The 23,877-nt window shown below is 34.2% G+C and overlaps 4 long non-coding RNA genes across 4 annotated transcripts; 2 read left to right on the forward strand and 2 right to left on the reverse strand.

Annotated features, from left to right (window-relative positions):
- Nucleotides 1-1,422: 1,422 nt before the first annotated feature.
- On the reverse strand, nt 1,423-1,879 carry LOC116169523. Its single transcript, XR_004144980.1, has 2 exons — nt 1,588-1,879; nt 1,423-1,539 (listed from the first exon to the last, which is right to left on the reverse strand). It is a non-coding gene; the product is annotated as an uncharacterized LOC116169523 (long non-coding RNA).
- Nucleotides 1,880-12,446: 10,567 nt separating this feature from the next.
- On the forward strand, nt 12,447-14,136 carry LOC116169527. Its single transcript, XR_004144983.1, has 2 exons — nt 12,447-13,908; nt 14,001-14,136. It is a non-coding gene; the product is annotated as an uncharacterized LOC116169527 (long non-coding RNA).
- Nucleotides 14,137-16,496: 2,360 nt separating this feature from the next.
- On the reverse strand, nt 16,497-20,685 carry LOC116169526. The gene is made up of 4 exons (XR_004144982.1): nt 20,412-20,685; nt 20,056-20,353; nt 18,017-20,002; nt 16,497-17,967 (listed from the first exon to the last, which is right to left on the reverse strand). It is a non-coding gene; the product is annotated as an uncharacterized LOC116169526 (long non-coding RNA).
- A 108-nt stretch (nt 20,686-20,793) lies between these two features.
- On the forward strand, nt 20,794-23,481 carry LOC116169528. The gene is made up of 2 exons (XR_004144984.1): nt 20,794-21,032; nt 23,350-23,481. It is a non-coding gene; the product is annotated as an uncharacterized LOC116169528 (long non-coding RNA).
- Nucleotides 23,482-23,877: the final 396 nt, after the last annotated feature.

Consider the following 23,877-nt stretch of genomic DNA (forward strand, 5'->3'; position numbering starts at 1 on the left):
TCTCAAAATCGAAGACATCAAGGTTGCTTTAAATTTATTATAAGATGATTTTTCATGGCCTCTCTGGATTTAAAAGAGGCCTGACACCTTGGTACCTGTTCACGTCGAAGTTTCCCTTTGAGGGGATCCTTTACCACTTTAACTGCCTTCCTTTTTGTCTTACTTCTGCCCCATATGTGTTTAGGAAATTAATCAAACCTGTTGTTTTTCATTTGAGGGCAAAATGTTTTTTATCATTCGTCTACAATACAATTTTTAGAAAAACCTGGATTTATTATTAACTTTGAAAATAGTGAATTGCAATTTGTAGATTTTTAGTTCTATTATTAAGTCTGGTAATGTCTTTCGAACTTCCTTCTGGTAAAAAAGCAAAAATAATCTTGGAATTAACACAATACCTAAGAGAGAAATGCAAAATCTAGGTTCTCAAGCTTCTCTCTAGTTGCATTAGCATGAGGTATGACTGGGTTTATAGTAAAGTTTTGAAAGTGGAGAGAGCCTTGGCACGTTTGGGTAGCTATGATAAAATCATGGTTCTCCCGTACAATGTAAGGGAACACCTTATTTGGTAGAAACATGTTTTATGTGCTTCCTTCAATTATATTAAACTACCAAAATTTTCTTTGGCAACTGGAGTTGCTTGCTGCCTTTCTGGGGTCACTAGGTCAATAGGATGGGCGGTACCCAAAGTAAGAATGGCGAGACTAGCTAAAGGAATCTGGCAATGGAGCGAAGCTAGAGGACTATGGATTAACGCTTTATATATTCCCTCACGATCTAATATTTGAGATATCGCTTCCTGTAGGTTACAACTTAGATTTTGTCCTTTTTAACATTAATCAAAACGCCAGGAAGAAACAAGAGACAACTGTTTTCACATCTTCCTTTTTATTGTGACAAAAATCTTCTCCTCACCTACCCTGTGTTGCGGTATAGTTGCTTTCAAATCAATGGCATCAGCGAAGATCGTGGAGAAACCTGTCTTACCGACTTTTTTTTTTAAATTTTAAATGTATGGCGCGTTATCATACAATTATGATTAAACTTCACTAAGGTACGTTTAATCATTTAAATTAACCAGCAAAGAAGTTTTTGTCCAGCAAATTGTGTTACACAAATATCATGCAACCATTACCCGGTTTAAATACAGGTTCGCGTATGGATTTGTATAAGAGCCTGTTGGTTAAAAACATACCTATCAAATAAAATAAAAATAACATTGTGGCAACAATGCCCGAACACTGCCCTAGAGTTTTTATAATCCGTTTAAAGGATACCTGTCGCCCATATTTGTAAGAAGTGAAAAAAATATACTCCACAAAGGACCCCTGAGGAACATTAGTGCGCAAAGAAAGTTAAAATCAAGATTGTGCACAAAATATTGAACTTAATACTACGAATATAGAAATGAAACTACGGGAAGATTAACAAATGTCATCCATATAATAGGTAAGCAATGAGAAGATAAATTTATTTATCTGTAAAGCAAGTAAATAAAACCGTTATATGCACACGACCAATAAGTAATTCCTTTGTCAACTGAAAAAAGGAGGTTAGTCACTACGATACTAAATCAAAATATCCTACCGGTGAATTATGAAGTTTTCCCTACATCCCCTATGAGTCCGTCTACCACCATTACATGGTACTTGTATTATGCTATTGCTCATTTGAATATGATTTAAATCAGACAGTGTCCGATTTATTGGCGATAAAGAGTCACTCTGGACCGCAGTGATTAACAAAACAGTACAACACACTAGACTGAGAAGCATTTTTAATTGAAAACTGATGAGGATCAAAGTGTACTGGAGCTAAATGCGCCTTTTAGGTTTATATAATGCTTTAGTACCGAGATGTTAACACACATGGTAGCGGGAAAAACCGCAATATCTGCAATAATATTAACACTTGATAAGCGGTCAACAGAATGTGAAACTTTAAATATCCAAACTTTGCTCTTGTTGTATTTACTATTTCATTAGTCTATTTATCTTAAGGCGTCTATGATATAAAACAAATTTTCTAAGCGGAGTATGTAAAGTTTATTTGGATACGTAGGTTTACCTTTAAAATTCAAAAAAAGAATAATTTTTCTCTATTTACCCTTGATTAGAATTTGTCATAAATGACTACTGGCTAATAAGGTTCCTATTAACCATAAATGCGTTTTGCTGCATTATCCGATAACAAATCCGTTAGTTTCATATCGAACAAGTTTAGAAGCTCACTGCGTCGAAAGTTGTATAAACCAAACATGCCATCGGGTTTACTAAGAAAAAGTACTACCAAATTTAGAGGAACCATCGCTGATTAAGATGGACAATGCTAATTTTCACAGTAGCTTACTGGAAAACCTTCCAAATTCATCCTGAAGCAAAACACAACTACAGACATGTCTACAGCTCAAAAAAGTTGAGTTCACAAGTGATGCATAAATAGTAGAAGTGCTGGAGATTGTTGGCAAGCTTTGTTTCCTTACATTCCATGCGGTATGGTTTGATCGTAGGAATACTTTTAGTTTTGAGACTAAAAATTTATTATTTTAGAAACAAACCCTATACGATATTTTTAACCAGTGCCAGTACCAGTAACTTTTGTTGAAGAAGTAACTGTTTAATAAAATCAATAACTCTGTCTATTATGTTTTCTAGTGAAAAAAAGTTTTACATGGTGGGATGTTTCATTGCATCCAACCCTTCTGTAATAGGAATTGGTCTTAATAAGCCCAAAAAATACAATTATATATAAAATTAAACCATAAAGTGTTACACAGCATTGAATGAATTTAAGATACAATTTGGAACATCAAGGACGTAGTAAAACAATCAGCATTGAATTCAGAGTAAAAGTGATTAAGGAATATGATTTCGGAATATCAGGGACCTATTTAAAAAAATGAAGTTGATGATGGTTCCGCAAAGACAAACCGTCGGATAGAAAAATTAACAACTTCACCTTAAAGCGCATTAAAAGTCGCAGAAGTGACATTGGTTTTTCTCTAGCGCCAGAAAAAAATAATTCGTAAAGTAGAAAAATCCGATTTTTTCAAAATATTTCAAAATCCAACAAATTTTTCCGGGCTTTCCAAACGCTACCTTTTTAAACCTTTCATTATGCAATTTTTCTTTCATTTAACCAAATTCGTTAATAATTTTTTTTATTTAAGAATATTTGATTTTTATTCGAAGACCATTTTAGATATATGGATGTAATTACAAACGCATAATTTGTCCGTGAAGGCAAAAGAGATGGTTTCCATTATACAATTTTAATTTCTCAATATTGAAATTTGTTTTTCTGAGCATCCTGTATGCACTTTTTGAAAAGTTGTTACATATTGCTTAGGAACGTATCTTATTATCATTGTATTATTTTTAAAAAGCATGGGCCTACCTTGATTAGATATAGCAAAAGGTATCTTTTATTTTGAATTGTTCAGCTTTATTTTTTGTTTATGAAGAGTAAACCTAAAACATCTATACCTATTAAAAAGTAGTAATGCATCTTATTTATTGGAAGAGAGATTTATTTTCGAAAGACAAGATGTTGAGGATATTACACGGCCCTTTTTCTGGATTCGTTTTTGCATCAGTTAGGAGATCCTACCATTAGCTACTAATTGCAATAGTGTTAGAATAATAGGTGTTGATGCTCACCGTTTTATAAGCCTCTTACTACATTCCTTTGTAGGACCAAAGTAATTGGCAATTTAACGGTAGCAGGTAGAAATGCGCTTAGTTTAAAACTCTACTTTTTCTATAACTTTTAGGTTCTACAGAAATTTGCATTTTTACTTTAAAGGCGACTCAGAAGCATAATTTATGGGTATCTTGGGAACAATTTGAAGGAAGCTCATTTATTTAGTATGTGGGCACGAATTTCAGAGATTTGGGTATAAATAAACAATTACAGTACAATTTCGCGGGCGAAAGTTCTTATTTTTGGCGTATAACACAGTCAGGTTAAATTGTTGGATGTTTAGCTCCATATCTGTTAGGTTGCAATCACGTAACATTTGTCATTTTTATTTTCAAGCTGAAAAAGGCAAACGTATGAGATTAGAAACTTAAACAAAGAATCGTCATGAAATTTTTATCAAAAGAAGGCAGTGACCTGAAGAAAATCCACGAAAGAACGGTGGCAGTGCATGGAAAAAATAGCGGATCTTATTTTCTACTAAAATGTTGATGCAAGCAGTTGAAATAGCACAGGAAATCTATTCATGATGAAGACGTCTGCAAGCACGAACTGACGAAATCATTAAGAAAGTGGAAGATTTGGTGTTGATTCATGACCGAGGAAAAATTGCGATTGTCGTTAAAGAAATGGGAATCTCGGAAAGGAGGGGTTTCAGAACTCTACATGAAGATTTGAACTCCCAAGGTGCTCAGTTCCAAGCAAAAACTGTATAGACGACAAATTTTCTAGCACAATTTGTTTGCCTGTTCGAGGTCCTCCAACGAAACAAGAGTACATTGCAGTGAGTGCAGTGTGCAAGATAAGAAGATAAGAATGGCTTCAATGAGATCGAGTTACAAGAACCAACCTTACAGATCCAGAGAAAAAATTAATGGTAAACCAGAGAAGTAAATTAGGTATCGAGAGGAAAGCATTTCACGCGCCTTGTTCAGGAAGTTAGGTAAGGAAATAGCACAGTTATCTTTTCATGACAGGAGAGCATAATCCTGTTACTTGCTATTTCCCCAGTGATAAATGATTTCGGCTACTAATTAAAACACCGATTATGATGCCCACGTTACGTAAACTTATTATTAAAAGTGTTCCAGTGTGTTTCCCATAGTCATTCATCTAACGAGATCGGCTCCGAAAACAGAAATGAAACTTCACATACTTGTGCTGTTCTTTCTAACGCTGATTGCAATTACCATTGCAAAAGCCGCCCCAAAAGTCACCCCAAAAAGCGCCCCAAAAGTTGACAATAAGTATACCAATCCCCATGCGAGTGATAATAAACACAATGCAGTTATTAGAGTGGATTGCCAGAAAGGATATGATAGAGTTAATGGAAGTTGCAGAAAGAAATTTGGTGAGCAATTTTTAAATAATAAAAAGTTTTTCCGACCGATTTGGTTCAAATTTTGGATTTAGGTAAAATGTTGCCAGTGTACATGTCTGTCAAAAAGTTTTTTTTTAAAATTTCTGGTTTGAGCTAGGAAGCTATTCTGTCAAGAATTTGGCAGATGGTGTCCTTTGCTCGCATTTCTCAATTGGCAAGTATGTATTTGTGATACCTTGTTTGTTGCAGGTGGACGCTGAGTTTTGAAAAAAAAACTGCTATTTTTTGGAATGGCTTTTTACCTAGTGCTTCTTCACTACTTAATTAAATACTTATGATAAACTAAAATGCATTTTATAATCAAGGCAACATGCGGTCAAGTACACCCATTGTGGTCCGCATATTTTAGGGATAACATTCCTAGAATTATACGTTCCCTCCCTCCATACTGTGCAAAAAAAGTTTATCTGCACTTACATATCCGTAGTTATTTTAAATTAATTAGCACCATTTACTGTCGAGTATGTACATAGCAAAGTGTTTACTGTTACTTTTCTGTGCAATAGTTGCTCTACAATTCTCAACTAGTGAAAGTTTCGTTAGAAGAGTTCGAATGGCAAACTTCGTCCATAATACAAATACCAATATAGTAAAGAATGCATGCCTGAAAGGGTATGTGCGGGTTCTGGGAAAATGTAGAAGAAAAGGTAGGTATGCGTACATTCCGTAAGACCGTAACTAACAGTTTTGTTCTTTATTTTTGAACGTATTACCAAAAGTACTGCTAGGGTTGAAAAGACGATAGCTAACTGACTAGGAAGTGCGCTATTATTGAGAACCTTCGCCTCTATCGTAAAGGTAAAATGGCGTAATCAATCAATCTGGATGGAAGTGGTAAAACGATATCTACGGAAATACGCGTTAATAAATTGCAGATATGATAAAGTGTATGATAACAAATAACAATGAGAGTTGCGGGTTATGTAATTAACTTAAATATCAATACAACATGGCACTAGTACCATTAAGATTGATGTCAATAATCTGTACTTACTGTAAAGTAAGATGTGCCAAAATGAATCTCTCTTGGTCGATGTTTCTTTCTTTAAAATGTCCGATTCTGAATCAAAATCAGTTTGTGCCTAAATGGTACAATACTTTTTTTATCGTACGCTCTGTTTTGGAGTGTTGTCTGCGGTCTACAGCTTATTGTTCGCTCACGCTAAAGCCGGAGAACGTTCACATTAGAACACTCTTCAATAGAATTTCTCGAAAAGTCCGATTGTATAATAATCAATACTTTATAATATCTTTTTGCGGCCATAAAGTGGCTCTTTATGGACGGCGGCCATAAACAAATGTCACGTGGTCGGTTGTCAAAATTTTATACATAACAAAATAAATACCTATAAATGCGAAACACCTGAAGAAACACCTACTTCGGGGAGTGCTTATTCGAGTAGTAATTGTTAATATTAATCACGCAATCCACATTGTTCTTTATAAAGAGTTGTCCACTCATTTGATGTCTTTCTTCGATTTCTTTATGATGAGATGAAGGACCCGCTCCACCTAGGATTTTCGTCGCTACGTTGACTTTTGTCATTTCCGACTCTTCGACGTAGCCTTCCGCGACACTAGCCGAGCGCCATCCTCCATGGCGCATGATGTCAGTCATACTTCCACCTGCATTTGCCAGAAGACTTGCAGAAGTTCTTCGAAAAGAATGGCCCGTGTAGGAAGAAGCATTTGTTAAATTCAAGAATTTAGCCACCACACTGGGAACACCACCAACTTTGTGAACCCCTACAGGTTGAACCGTGCACTTTCCATTCCGATAATTGATAAAAAATCTGTTGTGTGACGTTACTTTAGGACGAATGGCTATGTATTTTCTAATTATGTGCAGTAAATTGTGTTTTCCTGGTAATATGACAAACGATCTATCTTTCTTGGTTTTCGTATCGATGATCTTGGCTAGAAAATGTTTTTCCTGATCTTCAACATTTGTCGTCTGCAAAAAAGCCAATTCCTGACGTCTACAGGCACCCGCCACTCCAAAGATTACCATAAAACATATCTTCAAAAATTATGCTACTAAAAATACGGACATACCTTATTTAGCAAATGGTGTTGATCCTGAGCGCTTAATAAAAAGGAATCCACATTTTCATCCGTTAGAATCAGTGATTTTTTTGGCGTATATCCTGCTCCTTTTCTTTTAAGAAACTGAATAACACTGGGAAACTTGGTAATATCTACTCCTTCGTTCAAATGAATCGTAGTGCGTAGCATGGAATTTACTCCATAAGCTTGATGCTTTATACGACGCGAGATCGGTAGTAAAGTAAACCAGAATTGTATCTTCAACGGTTTTGTTTACGTTTCTCTTTACGCACCATTTCTTGTATGCATTGTAAGCTTCTTCATATACCGTTCTCGATTTGCAGGGAAGAAGAGTTTCCTTCGCTGCGGATGCAATTTGCGATATTTCTTCCATTTTTGCACAACTACAAAAATTTTCACAAACGCACAAATTTTTAACTTTACTTTTTAACTGTTGTTACCCTAGCAACAAGAACAGCAACCTTTGATACCATCACCATTTTCAACGTTTCATACATTTCATAAAATACTAGATACTAAGTTTCGAAATATTTGACATCTCGTGTCAATGGTAAATGGATTTTATGTCGATTATTAAATTTTCTTAAATTTTCTTCTTTAAAGAGTAATTGTTGCAATCGTACATAAAGCTTTGTATATACCGCGTACATAAACCGTCTTTATGGACTCGCCATCTTTATTTACGCCTCGCTCGTAAACTCGCTCGGCTAAATAAACGACTCGTCCATAGAGACACAGTTTATGTACTTGATATACAGGGTGTTTTTTTGGGAGCTTTAGTTAAACGTTTCTGGGAAAGTAAAATACGTAGGTTTTTGAAAATTTGTACTTAGGAGTTACTCTGAAGGCCGAATCGATGTAAAATATTTTCAAAATGGCCGCACTTCCGGAAACATCGGAAGTAGATAGTAACTTCGTTATTTTAAATGGCAACCCCTATTTTTTATTGCATTTTTGGATTCTACGTGAAATTTCAGTTCTTTTGATACCCATGTGTCGATATCTGCCATTTATGGTTTTTAAGTTATTTTGACTTTAAGAAAAAAAATGGCGGATGCAGATGGTACCTTGATAATGGATTACTTGAAAAAGGTTATAGTCATGGCAACCCATTTTTATCAGTGCATAGAGAATGAATAGGGCTTTCTTTTAGTGTACTTAAAAAAAAGTTAAGTTGCGCACAACCGCACCTATGGAGATCCAAATTTAAGAAACTTCAAAGTCTATAAACTCAGTTTTTTTAAATGGAATGACCATGTTCTTAATATTGCATGAGATAGAGAATCGAAATTGGCATATTTTGATATTACATGTTCCTATAGCTATCTTTAACAGTTTCTGATTTATTCCCATTTCATTGAATTGATTTAGGAATTGATGCCATTTTTTTTCGCATTTTCTTTTTAGTAGTTGGCCATGATTTTATAACAATCGAATTTTAAACAAATCAAGGAATGGATTCTTTAATACCACTGATTCTAGTTCTAGTCTAAATCATTCATTAATAAATAAATCATTTATTAAGGATATAGGACAGAAAATTTTTGAAAAATCTAAACAGAGTCGTTCAACTGAATTTCTTAAACAACGTATAAGTCTGGAAATTAAGAGAGGTAATGCGATATCTGTTCTAGCAACAATTCCATACCAAAAATGTTTCAACGAAGTTTTTTATATTTTGCATTGAATTTATTTTGTTAATCTTGCATTTTCAATTCAATTAATTTTCTTAAATATTCTCTTGTAGAGCTTTGTATCACTTGTGTTTCAACGGTTTGTTTTTTTTTAGGGGTACAAAATTTCCAAAATTCATACAATTTCGTTCTAGTTTTCGAATGAATGTACGGAAAGCACGCGCCGCGATTCTGCCCATTTCACCATAAATAACAATTAAATTTCAAAATAGATGAAACCACTGCGAGTCATTTTTCGATTTTTGAAATACTTATGTTAACCTATAACAGTGGGTGATGGATTAGTGTCACTAGATTTGTTTAAAATTCAATTGTTATAGAATCATGGCCGACTACTAAAAAGAAAATCCTAAAAAAATAGTGTCAATTCAATAAAATGGGAATAAGTCAGAAACTGTTAAAGATAGCTATAGGAACATGTATTGTCAAAATATGCCCATTTCGATTCTCTATCTCATGGAATAGTAAGAACATGGTCATTCTACTTAAAAAAACTGAGTTTTTAGTCTTTGAAGTTTCATAAATTTGGATATCCATAGGGGCGGTCGTACGCAACTTAACTTTTTTTTAAGTGCACTAAAAGAAAGCCCTATTCATTCTCTATGCACTGATAAAAATAGGTTGCCATGACTACAACCGTTTGCAAGTAATCAATTATCAAGGTACCATCTGCATCCGCCATTTTTTTTCTTAAAGTCAAAATAACTTAAAAACCATAAATGGTAGATATCGACATATGGGTATCAAAAGAAGTGAAATTTCACGTAGAATCCAAAAATGCAATAAAAAATAGGGGTTGCCATTTAAAATAACGAAGTTACTATCTATTTCCGGTGTTTCCGGAAGTGCGGCCATTTTGAAAATATTTTACATCGATTCGGCCTTCAGAGTAACTCCTAAGTACAAATTTTCAAAAACCTACCTGTTTTACTTTCTCAGAAACTTTTAACTAAAGCTCCCAAAAAAACACCCTGTATAAATAGCTATTATCATTCAATTCTCTTTTCTAAAAATGGGTGGTCGAGGTCACCAAACAAACATTTTTATCAATAAACCGAAGATCCGTGGTGTTTCGCTCTTGGAGGCACGTCTAAGGGTATAAAATTAACGACTTTACGTATGTTTACAGGTGTGTTCTTTCCAATTTTGTAAGAATTTTCTCAAAATTGCTACTCCAAGATGGCGCAGCGTTGAACAGGGTAGTATCCGTGGATCTCTAAATATAATGAATTTTTAATTTGTGAAAAAATTACACAATTTTTGAGACAACATAAATTTAAGGTTTGATAATTTATATTATTTCAGAGATATTTTATTCAAACCATTAAAGTTTGAAATGAATAACAAATTAAATCTTTAGGTGTCCATTGTGTAAACATAATCATTTTCTCTTTATTTGTGAAACATTCACGCAATTGTCTTGTTGGCCCTGCCGTATAGGATTATCTTACATCCATTTTACTGCGTTTTCGTCAGCACAGGTACGTGGCTGTGGATGTGGATTTATTACTTTATTATTGTAATGTACTTAACCATTTTGTACAGTTTTTTTTTTAATTAAATTTACAGCGCTTCTAAAAAAGTTAATTATCTTAACAGAAACTTATGGGATTCAAATTAATTCTTTATGATCACTGTCATAAAAGTAACTTAACTTGCTTAGTCAAAATATTACCACCACTGACATACTGTGTATGCAGTTTCATAAAATAAATTTGGTTAAAATGTATGTTGCAAACTGTGACAATTGCTTCGAGACCTATACACGCAAATAAATGATGAAATTAATCGAACACCATATGTCTCTAGCTACTGCAATTTAGAGATGAAATGTTGTTTAAACATTTTTGTTTATGAACTTAGAAAGAATACAGATTTCATAAACTTCGGATCATCTTTTTTGTCTGGTAAAGAATTGCACCTTCGCCCTCATTAATCAAACTGCAAATTCATGAAAAAGTATCACTTTCAAAACTAGTTGTACAAATAACTATTTGTGCCCACAGCTTAGTTAGAAAAAGTCGAGGAAAAAGTGCTTGTTCTGGTCCCCTCTACCACTAATTTTGGACCTGCTACAACCATTTTCTTTCTTAGGATCGTCTCCTATCGCCAGTAAAAACCCACTTACCTGGCTAATAATGTAAAATATTGTTACTTTCCGAGTCTTGGAGAGTTATTTTCTAGTTTTTGTGCACGGATCAAATGTAGAAATCGGTATCGCTTGTAAATTTTAATAGACCATGGCCTGATTTCGCGGTGAGCAACGACGAAAGCGAATGTCTCCGTTATTAGTTTGCTTCGTAGCAAGAAGTATTAAAAATGAAATCGTTCCTGGTGATTTGTTTGGTATCCGTTACCTTATTGTTCTATTGCAATTCAGTAGCAATTGCCGAAGATGAAAACGTAACTAGTAGCGATCCTGACAACGATACGCTACCAAGTCTGGGTAGTTTGATTAAACCCGCGTGCCCAGAAGGTCAAGAAAGGGTCAAGAATAGATGCAGAAAATTTTTTACGTAAGTTGTACGTTTTAAATGCTTAATAGACGTAACTTTATTATTTAGCAGTTAAGTTTCTTTCGGGTGCCCTCAATGAGTAGGCCTTCAGCTACTTTGAAATTTTTGTAATTTTCATCAGAATTTTCCGGATACAGACAAAGGTGAAGTCACAACTTTCTCTTAGGAAAGTTCTATACAAATTAATGATAGAAGGAACAAAAACATTTTTTTTTCAAATAATCCAAGAGCAGAGAATGTGTCGTTTTTGGAACCACACCAAAAAAAATTTACAGCTTTCCAGAATTTCTACCCCAAGATAGTGTATCCCAAAGTTGTGAACATTTGAAAATATCTGAAATTTTACGCTAGGCAAGAAGGCATCGTGATCCTTCGAAAAATAGAGCCCACGGCAATTTGACAAATTTTCACATATTTCTTGGCTATAGCGCCGAGGTTAAAGATGGAACGGAAGCTCTCACGCTCAAACCGTTTAAGATATAGACATGAAAATTAAAACGCTTCCATTTGAAATTATTACACATCGTCTGAGACTTAAAACAATTTTTTTTCATACAGCAAGTGAGTGCGACCTCTAAAATAAGTCATGTGATACGTCACAGAAGGTTCTTTTTCTTTCTTACTAAGTATACCTTAATCATTACATTACATTAGAAAATAATGCAGTAAACTTTGACCTAGGTTGTCATTTAAAAAAATTTAAGGTGACGGTAGCACACAAACACCCTGTATAAACAAATTTTTATTAACCTCAGATCAGAATATTTGAAATAATTTCAAATGAAAGTTTTTTTAATTTTCATGTCTCAAACGGGTTCAGCGTGACAGCTTCCATTTCATCTTTAATAGCGTGTAGATGTCGATAAGAGCTTTAAAATGTAAACACCGAGTGATTTGTTGTGTAACGGTTACCTTCCTATTGTTGTATTGCCATTCAGTAGCAATTGCCAAAGATGAAATTCCAACTAGTGGCGACCTTGACAACACAATGCGACCAGACGTAATACATCAGCATAGATTGATTATTCCCGCTTGTCCAGAAGGTCAAGAAAGGGTGAAAAATAAATGCAGAAAAATGTACACGTATGTTACACACAATGCTTTCTGGATGTTATTGCTTAACGGTCAAATTTCTTTTGGGTGTCTTCAACGCGACTAGGGCTTTTCAACCCAATTTCAAACACGTTCACAACTCTCTTAAGAAAATGCTATACGAATTTATAACAGAAAAACTAAAACATTGTTTTGAGTAGCCCAAGGGCAAAAAAGTTTTCATTTTGCCATACCTAAAAAATTGTCTTCTGCAATCTTACGTTGTGGAAGAATACTAGGAATGTACACAAAAGGATACCACATTAGTTACTACCCTTATATTCGTTATTATATTCATTTTTTTAATGAAAATAATGCAGAAGACAGGTGTTTTTTTCAACTTGCGTAGTGTTGAACATCTCCTAAACTGAATTTATTTGCACGAGTTTTGAAAGTGATAATTGCCCGAGTGAAATAGGCAAATTCATGAAAAAAAAAACACTTTCAACACGTGTTGTAAACGAAATTTGTTTGCATATAGATAACCCATAATTGAATAATATTATTGACACTAGCGATTTACTGTCACTCAAAAATTGAGCCATGGAAACGCACAGTAAAAATCGTAAAAAAAGTACCACTTTCCATAGGAATTTTTGACAAAAAAAGTCCGGTAAATTGATAACTGCAAAACTACAATCTTATTGCTAAAATTAGGAGGTCAATACCCCAATCAATTAATTTTTAAGTTTGCTTTGTGGTTTGTTTGCCGTTTATCTTAGTCTGGAAGTCATGCAATCCACATCCTTTTTACCGCTCTAAGGTTAATTAGTTAATAATTCTGTAGTTATGTAACTTATAGGGGGGAATTGTAATTAAAGGCAAACTGTCATTTGACCAAAGGGCAGGGGGTGCATTTAATAACATTCGATTAAAAGCACAAGATTTTAAGAAACATTTAATTAGAAAGATAAATACATTTCCTCTTATTTAGATAACTCGTTTTGAGCATCATACTGAAACCTTACGATTTCCTCTAGAATTGGCACTTTCACTATGATAGCGTATGTAATGGAAGCGAAACCATGACAATAAAATAACATAATTAAGGTAAATTGTAATGTAGGATACGAAAGAGTATTTGCAGGAGGAACCAATGTGGCTCAGTGGCGCCCCAATAGGTGCAATTAATAGAATATGAATAGTGGGGATGTATCATCTTTGACCTTCTGAGCTGGTGGTTCCTGTACCTACCTTTATCAGATCGATAATAGCGAACCACACGCGTTAATTAGTTGCATAAATATTTGATTGACTTCGAACAGAGCATAGTTTCCCTGTTACGTTCAACAGATTAACATGAAGATATCTACGTTAGCAATTTTGCTTACCGTTTACCTGTTGTGCTTAAATGTTGTATCAGCAATAAGTGGGCTACGCCAAAATGATCAAAATGCGGTTGGCACAAAATGCTTTAAAGGGTACCAAAAAGTTGGTGGGGTATGCCGAAAATTGGAGGGTAAGCACCAATTTATTGTAGATGCAGCTTTAGTATAGTAGTATGAACCAAGCAAAAGAGAAAATTTGTTTAAATAATCTTGTTTGTTGCAGGTAAATGAGAAGAGGATGGAGGTCCGACAACATCAAGAATAGTATAAATGGAAAATTGCGAAAGTAAAATTATTGATTTGTAGAATTGTTCGTTTGGTTTCGATGTACGCTTTTAAATAAAATCGCTAACGCTTTAGTTTGTTGTTCTCTCTGGTAACTTTTCGTAAGGGAAGGTAATAATTTTCCATGTGTTTAAAAGTTATAATGGGCAGTAGTTGTCGTTAGGCCTTGTAAATAGTAATCGGGGGAAAGTAGAATAACTTTCCACTGTGTTTATTGTTCATCTCAATATCGCTGTGCTATGAATAAAGATAGGTATAAATCTGGTAATTATGCGCGCCTTTGGACCCACCCTCTAGATTCCCAATGAATGATCGAAGTGTGTATAAGCGCAAGTTGAATGTTCTACTGTACAATGCATTAAAGCGAGTTGTGTATATTACGTGGCTTGCGATATTTACTGTTTTAGAATACCTACTCATATCACAGATAAAAACACACACTTTCAATGCTGACTTTTTCTGTTTAATTATTTATATAAAACTGGCCAGTTCCATTAGATTTCAGTTTGTCAAATTCAGGAAAACAGGTATTCATCTTATAATTTTAATTGCAACATAATGATCGTTTATTAAAGTAGACTGAGTTTACTTTACAAATTAAAATTAATAATATACCCTTAATTAGGTATTATTACATATGGTGAATATGTACAATTTGTCAATCTGATACCTATTATTGATTGTATATTCCTGTCATCGATCAAAATCACTGGCAATTCTAACATCATATCTTTCCATGAGGCTCGCACGATTGTCCGAGGTTTTCTACGATCTGAAACCGTGAATTAATAAACTGAAATTGAAACGGTATGGTTAGTCTATGGGCCAACTGGCTAAATTTAAGGAAATGGTATAATTTGGGGGTACCAATTTTCCTTTTTACCACGGTTAGATACATGCATTAGGATGTAAAAAAACGATAATTGCCATCTCAAAATGGTAGCTAATAGAAATGGCGGCCAATCCAAGATGGCGGATGTTGAGTTTCACTATACCTATCTTTAGAACTATTGGTCCGACTTCATCATTTTCTTAAATGAAAGCTTTTGTGTGTGCTACAATATTGTCATAACTACATTTCCGATAAAATCAACAATTAGTAACTAATGCATAAAGTAAACGAACGGAATTTTTTTTAACTCTTAACATTTAATGAAAACTAAATTAACCCCATCGTTACTTTCAAAAGTTTCATATACACTAAAATTTGCTCCTTCTTCCTTTTCTTCAGTGACGTATCCACAAGTTGGCAGTTTGCATGCGCTTGTACACTTTAAGTTATTAGCATTACGTAATGGTAGTTGTCAAGAGCCAGCTTGGTAATTCTACGTGAGGTGATATGGAAGCCAAACTTAGGGTTATCTTTCATATTTTTGCTGCTTCCGGAATGGCATCTCTGTGATTTTGACGTACTTATCGTCGCTTATCTGAAGCCTTCTTTAAGGTTTTCCCAGTACTCGTTAAAGGGAGTTTTTTCACCATTAAAGAGCCAATTTTACATCTGTAATTACAACGAACCCAGTGACGTCCAAATTGAGATACAAGTTCAATTAAAGTAGAGAAGTGAAGGTTTAGAAACATAATCCGCACATACCAATTTCATCATCATTTGTTATTTGATCATGGCTACAATATATCTATAGACGTAACTACAATGATTTTTGTATTTAGTAATTATTTTAATTTTAATTCAATTGTTTGATCAGCTAAAGCTGTGAATAATCGATTACTTTTGGTTGTCTTATGAGATTTTGTGTATCTTCGGTTTGCAATATTTATTAAACCGAATTTATTCTTGCGTATCTTGTATATTTTGATATCCTTTGCATTTACATGATAGAATTGCATATTTTAAGATGTATTTAAATTGTTGTTAGATTTAATCGATTTTAATTTCAATTTTTAATACATTTTGTCGGATTTTTATAAGGGACGCGATAATGAAACATACTGCAAAAGCCGAAAGGAAGATTTATTGATTTAATTGATGTTTAATTTCATCATTTCCAAACTATTTTATCTTTCTCTTTCTCTACGGTGATGATGGGTGATATTGTGGAAGGTTTGGAAATTGCTCCCAATAGTTTGTCCATTTCTAATGCACCTATTACTTTAGTTGATGTAGAGTATAGTTTCTCTGCTTAGTGCTTATAAATTAATTCTTAGCGACAGGAGACAATCATTTCGTGCAGAAAACTTAGAGAAACATCTTATTTCTAGTGTTTATCGTAATTCCTTTTTTATTAGAAATTATGCAACATATATAATTTTGTATACGTGTGCATATATATCAAAACTGTGCATATTTTTCACTAATATTCTGCATAATATGCGCATAATTTTACCATTCATTGTGTATTAATACAGGCAGTAAAGAACATTCGGGAAACAATTAAAAAAAAACATTTTTTTAAATTACTTATTAACAGTTGATTTTATCGAAAAAGTACTAATAACAATATTTATAGCACATGTACAGAGCTTTCATTAAAAAAAAGATTAATGAAATTGGATTAATAATTCCAGAGATATAGTTTACTTTATAAAACTCTACATCCGCTCTACACCACCATGCCACTTGGAATAATGATATAACACCTTCTATTATCTAAGAATCGACTCATCAAGACGGAAGTTGAAGGACCAGACTACATCACCCTATAATCACATTCACAGTGACGTGCCAAAACTAAATTATTAACTATTCTCGGCTGTTATTAAAAGGGAACTATTAAAGATTGTCTCTTTACTCCTTCATATCCTCCCCCATTCAGGTCGTTAACTAATTTCCTCATTCCTCCTCATCGTTTCCTTCCTCCCTGAGCAGTTCCCTCGATTACTTCCTACACCAAACAGTTCTTTCTTAATACATATCCAATCTAGTTTATTTTCTTTGGCTTTATGATCTTTAACATACATCTTTCCTTTCCAATTCTACTTAATACTTCTACAATCCTTATCTCATCAATTCATTTGAGTTCATGACTCATCTCCATATCCACCTTTCAAAAGCTTCCAACCTTTACTGATTTCCGATTACAACAATACACAGATTGTAGGGGATTATCGACCCCGCTTGTCCAGAAGGAAATCAAAACCGACTCCTTTGCTTTCCTCCATAATCCTTCATATCCTTCTTCTGCCTCCTTCAAGTCGTCAATCAATTTCATTTTCCTTCGTCCTTTTAATTTATTCCTTGAATTTCCACCAAGCATGCCATTTATTTGGAAAACCAATTCAATCCACTAAATTTTGATACTTCTACGATATGTAAATCCCAGACTAATTTCAAAAACATGTTTACCCGTAGTTAGTAATTTTTATAAAGCTGAATAAGAGAAACTCTTACCGCTTAAAAATATGCAACTCTTCAATAGATTTAAAGTGTACACATTGTAATGTAGCAACAAATTTTCTGAAACGAGATCTCTTAACACACAGATTTTCAAAGGATTTAAAATGTGCACAGTGTGATTATGCCTGTCTAAACCGCTCATCCGATTGCGACAAAACTTCGGGGTATGGTATGCTCGCGAAAGTTTATGAGTCAGTAAAACATTTTCCACAAAAATAGTTTTCCTAATTTCATAAGCAATCTCACAACCAAGAAAAACAATGCAGATGGAGCATTATGGAGCAAATCCTTGCTTTATAATTGGTTAACTGGGGTTAAATGAATTAACTTTTCATTGTACTTGGGTCTATAATAAAAAACTAAATGGAGGTGATTTAGCATTTCGAATACCTCAAAAATGATCCTCAAATTCTTTAATTAAAATTAAAAAGCATCTGGCACACATATTTTATTTTAAATTCGTTAATTCCAAATGACTAAAAAATGAAAATCATCATGCCACCAACTTAGTATTATGGTTTGCCATTAGCCATTGTTGTTCATCTAGCACCTGTGAATAATCTTTTGATATAGGTACTTTCCAGCCTTCTTGCACATACCTATTTTGGTATAGAGCGCACAAAATAGGTACAAACTAGTATCAGCCGGTGTTACCCCACAGGACTTTTGATTTTTGCCTAAACCAAAAGCTCACAAGATATGTGTATGGGCCCAAAGCTAGGGTATACACTAATTACATTCACGTCTGAAAAAGTTAGTGGTTCAATTAACATTCACGATTCACGTAGCCCTCCAAAATAAAATTCCACGAATGAAATTGCGCATGTACTGCATATACTCCGAAAGATAAGGGCGGTCGTGGCACAATGAAAGAAGTCACGATGTAATCTATCGGTGTTGATCCATCAACTTTTTCTCTTTTACCTACGATAATTTACACATAAGTACAATCGTGCATATAGATCATGTATGGATCAAAACAAGTGCGCGGAAGTGTGTAAATTAAATCAGAAAATTCACATGAAGTTGGTTCATATCAAATTAACCATGTATTTAGATTAATGTTTGCGGTGACGTTTAGTTGATTTAATTTCGGCAGACAATTTAACCCTTGAATGCCAACTGTAGCCTGCAACATGCGGATTTCCTATTACCTACTTCTGCTTGTCTATGTATTAGCACTTGATATAATAGCAGGTGCGAAAGTGCATCTAAAAAAATTTGCTGTTATTAAAGTAAACTGCCAAAAAGGATTCGATAGAGTTAACGGAAAGTGTCGAAAAACATTTGGGTACGTACAACAACCATTTATTGCTAAAATAAGAAGGTCAATACCTCAATCAATTAGTTTTTAAAAGTTTGTTTTGCGGTTTGTTTGCCGTTTATCTCAGTCTGGAGGTTATGGAATCCACATCCTTTTTACCGTTGTAAGGTTAATTAGTTGGATTAATAGGTATTGTAACTGCGTAATTTATACTTGGGAATTGTAATTAAAGGAAAAATACCCCTAGACCAAAGGGCAGGAGGTGTATCTCTAACAACATTCGACTAAACCCGAAAACTACAAATTTTTTAGAAAAACACTTAATTAGAAAGATAAATACATTTCCTCTTATTTAGCGATCGCCTTGTTGATAGAATATCATACCTTGCGGCTTCCTTTAGAATTCGCGTAGGTACTTCCAATTTTTTATTCTTAGTACATAGTAGCACTGTCCACTCCGAAACATGCACTTTCGCAATTTTCTCTTCTTTTTTGTTTGTGCATTCACTATGATTGCGTATGTAATTGGAGGAGCCCCAGTAGTGGTATACAGACGTAAGCGAATGAACGTCCTTCATAAAGATGACCAGAACTTGATTAAAGTCAATTGCAATCCAGGATATGAAAGAATACTTTCAAGGTGCAGAAAAGTTGGGCACGGTAAGCTCTCTATACCTAAGTTTTATCAGACCGATAATATTAGCGAACCCCACGCGTTAATTAGATGCATAAATAATTGATTGACTTCGAACAGCGCATAGTTTCGCTGTTACGTCCAACAGGTCAACATGAAGATCTTTACGTTAGCAATTTTGCTTACCGCGTACCTGTTGTGCGTAAGTTTTGTATCGGCATCGGAGTCTAACGAATTTGCGCGAAATCGCAGAATAAGTGGAATATCTCAGAATGATGCAACTGCGGTTGGCGCAAAGTGCTTTAAAGGGTACCAAAGGGTTGGTGGGGTATGCCGAAAGTTGGGGGGTAAGCTCCAAATGTAAATCCAGCTTTAGTAGTTGTGTGAACCGCTGTAAAAGGAAAATTTGTTTCAATAATTTTGTTTGTTGCAGGTAAATGAGAAGAGGATGGAGGTCCGCCCAACATCAAGCATAATATAAATGCAGCATTGCGAAAGTAAAATTTTTGATTTGTAGAATTGTTCGTTTCGTTTCGATGTACGCTTTTAAATAAATTTGCTAACGCTTACCTTTTTCTTCTCCGTGGTGACTTGTCGTAAGATGAGGTAATAATTTTCTATGTATTTAAGAGAGTTAAAATGGACAGGTGTAGTTGTCGTTAGGCCTTGTAAACTGTAAGAAAATTGCTGAACAGCAGACGGTTATATTAGCACTTTCTGGTAAAAGTTAGTATACCTACCTTATGTAAATAAGCAATTCAAAGAAACTATCCTCGATCAACGATTGCTGTCTGTCGAAAAATTATGAAACAGTTGGAACTAATTATAGTAATTTCTTGGATGACATTGTATCTTGTCTGCTGCTTCAGTTGCATAAAAATATTGCAGTGGATTTTCCCTATGCATACGAAGAAGCTGAAATGCGCATAGCTGGTGTCTTAGGTATCATAAGAAACTTGTATCTAATAAGAAGATCGGAAAAGCAAACTTTCAATTCCTGCATAGATCTAATAGATCCAAAGTTCATATTACTCCATACTATAATAGAAATGTTACCGTTGACAATTTATTACATCAATTTGCCAGGTTTAGGTACCATCCAGACGAATTCCTAGGTACTTAAAGGTTGTTGCATTCCATCAATAGTTTCCAAATACTAGTTACTCAACCTTTGCCTCAATTTGAATTTATTGAATTATAGCCATCAATAGATTTCATCCATCGTACTGTATCCTAAAACTTCTTAAAAAATAAAAAATGGAACGTGCAAAAATGTAAACTGCGCTTCTCATCTATTATAGGTCGGGATGAATGTAACCTTGCTAGCTGAAAAACTCCGTTTATTAGTAATAAATATAACTCTCACAGACGCCGTGTATAAATATACCAAAATAAAAATTATAATAAATAGTTTCAAAAAATCCATTTGCGTCATTGACACTTCTGACCTCTGTTGATGTTCTTTGTATATGAAACACAATTGGCGCGAAGGAAGTATTGCGTTTCTAATTCACCATGAAACCTTCACTACTAATCGTAATTGCCTGCCTCTTGATATTTTACAATTCGGTTTCCTGTGAAGAAATTCGGGACGGGAACGAAGATCATACGCAAAACATATCAGAAGAAGACGCTCGCAGTCTAATCGTCCAAGCTGCTTGGGGCTGAAGGGAGAACAAAGAGCCAATAAAAGATGTAGAAAGGTTTTTCATGAAACGTAAGTATGCTGTATTGAAAATCATAAAACAATTAGTCATTGATTGAATTATTAATTGATTAATTATTTCAATTTGGGCCAAATTTCCATTTTCTTTATAAAAGTTTTACATATGCAGGTCAAAGTTACATGATTATAGTAATCAAGACCGAGAGATTGTTATCTATTTGCATTTAGATATCACTGACACTTTATTTTTTATTATACCTGAATCACAATCTCCGTTTTAAACACTCAAATGCGTGCGAAAAAGGGCCTTTAAAACACACGTGCTTTAAAGTTGCTAAGTAACGATACTTCAAGTATGACTTTTGAAACTGTCATCTGGATGAAATAAAAAATCCTCTTAGGTCGCTTTCTGTAAATGCAGAACATTTCTTTGGCTTTTGTACCTATCCTTTGGTTGAAGCTTTCACAAACGCGCGTAATTTAGGGCATGCTTCCAAATCTGTTCCACTTTTTAATCGCATCATTGCTTTAAAGTTTTGAATGAATGCACCAAAATATAGAAGATTTAAATACCTTTGACATTTCCTTCATATATGCCAGCATTATGGATGCATTTAAGACTTTATTCGTAACTTCCTATTCCATCCATGGAAACAACTTTTCATATTCTTTATAATAGGGTTTACTGGATTTGGATTTTACACCTACCAACGTGTGTTTAGATTTTACAACAATCGATTTAATGGACGGTGTATTATCTTTTTCAACGGAAATTGTTTAATTCACAAAGACGATGATTTTTATAAGCAAACGTCAAGTGACATTTCCATGGCAATCGTGAAATTACGAACACCCAGCCCACTTAATTAGACATGTATTCGAGTATAACGTCAATATGATTTCATTGTATTTCCTATTTTTAAATTATACTGCAGGTATAATAAAAAATACTATAAGATACACGTGTATAATTGGTCTTTAAAGCACTTGCAACGTTAAAGGCACTCCGCTTTGCGTCGTGCCCTTAAACTCGTTGCGCGTGCTTTAAAGACTTGATTATACACTTGTATCTTAATATACTATTATAGTTAATCAAAATTACACCTCCTACGCGTATCGATATATAAATAGTTATTTACATAATAAGTCATGAAAGTGGCCGTTTACATGACGCGGAGGTTTATTGAAAAGTACGAGGACGCGCAGCGTCCGAGTATCTCTTTAATGCCTCCAAGTCAGGTGGACTCACTTTCATGACGTATTATGTATAAAATTTTACCTGAAACCGCAACATGTAGATAACTTTTCCAAATTAAATTATTCATATGTAGAAATTTTGATACCTAATCACGCATGCTAAAATCACTTGTTTCCATAGAGATTTCAAAATAATTAAAACAGTCAGTGTCATTTTTAATGCAGTTTGCATTTTATGCTTTGTACTTTTCAACTGTACAGCCAACTAGGCTCAAAAGCAGGTATCAGTGAAGAAGAGTACCTACGCAAGACGTTGTTATAATGTAGCCGAAGCTGCGGCTGCCGTAGTGCAATATTCGCTCTCCACAAAGTCAAGAAAAAGATACGAAAAGGCGTGCAAACCTTGTAATGACTGGCGCAAAACTAAAGGAATAATTACTTCCACACATATTCCATTAATTGTTAGTAATAAAAAACCATTATCCTTTGTGTAGGTATATTAATATTTAAAAATATCCACATAGTCTGCATTATAATTATCCAATCGTTGATTGAATAACTTATTCAATGACCGATCTAATTGTTATTTTGCATGTACTAGGACTGTAATGGGAGTCAGGCATAGTTATTTACATATGAGTATGGTAAATCAAGTTTTACGTTAACGAGTGAGATGTTTATTGCCGAAGCGTAGCTGAGGCAGGAATTTCGAAACGAGTAACGTTAACTGATTTAACATACAAATAATGTAAAACATTTTATTTCATACTGCTCTTTTTTCTATTAAAATGCCATACAATTTTTGATTAGAATGTTGTACGCATTCAAATGAAAGCAAAGGCGATCACTTGATTTGTTTGATCTGACAGTAGTTTGACACATTAATATATTAGGTTTATATGGATGTCAGTTGATGTTGCTAGGCAACATTTCCAGTCTGGTAAAAGTTTTCAGTCTGGTAAAATACGATTTACCAGACTCAAATGGGTCTGGGAAAGCGGCGATTACTAGATAGTATGAAATAAAAATATTACAGTACTAGTCAGGTAAAGATCAACTTTCTGTTGTCAAAATTGCCCTGAAATTTAGATTTTCTTGACGGTTTCAGGTAAAATTAATTACAATTCCCATAAATTCAATTGAACTATCTGAAAAATTTTCGTTGTTGCAGGTAAATAGGTAGAAGTGGAAATCTTCCAACATTAACTACATTAAGAAATGAGCATTACGAAAGTAAAACTTTGATCTGTAAAATTATTTAATTGGTCCTATGTATGGGTTCAATTATATTTGTTAACTGTTAGAAGATACATTTTTATTTCCAAAGAGGTAGATGGCGTTTATTTGTATGGTAATGGACTTTCGCATACAGCCGAACTTCTGGGAACGATTCTGATGGTGGAATGAGTTTCATTCTTGCATTATTTTTAGAGGAAAGTTTAGTCATGGATTGATATACATCATTGATCGCACAAAACATTAGCGCAAGGTACAACTAAAGGAGGCGTTTCTATTGCCAGATATTAGCATTTTTTATATGAATGTATGGAACGTGAGTTAGAAAAAATGTAACAGGCTTAATCGACGAAATATCTTAGTACGAGTATAAGCGTAACTCGAGGCGTAAATAAGAATCTCTGTCTTCCTCAAATTATTTTAAATTCTCTTCTGTTGGCTTAAATATTATACAGAGTGAACT

This window comes from Photinus pyralis, unplaced genomic scaffold, assembly GCF_008802855.1.
Source record: "Photinus pyralis isolate 1611_PpyrPB1 unplaced genomic scaffold, Ppyr1.3 Ppyr1.4_LG4, whole genome shotgun sequence".
Classification (NCBI taxonomy): domain Eukaryota; kingdom Metazoa; phylum Arthropoda; class Insecta; order Coleoptera; family Lampyridae; genus Photinus; species Photinus pyralis.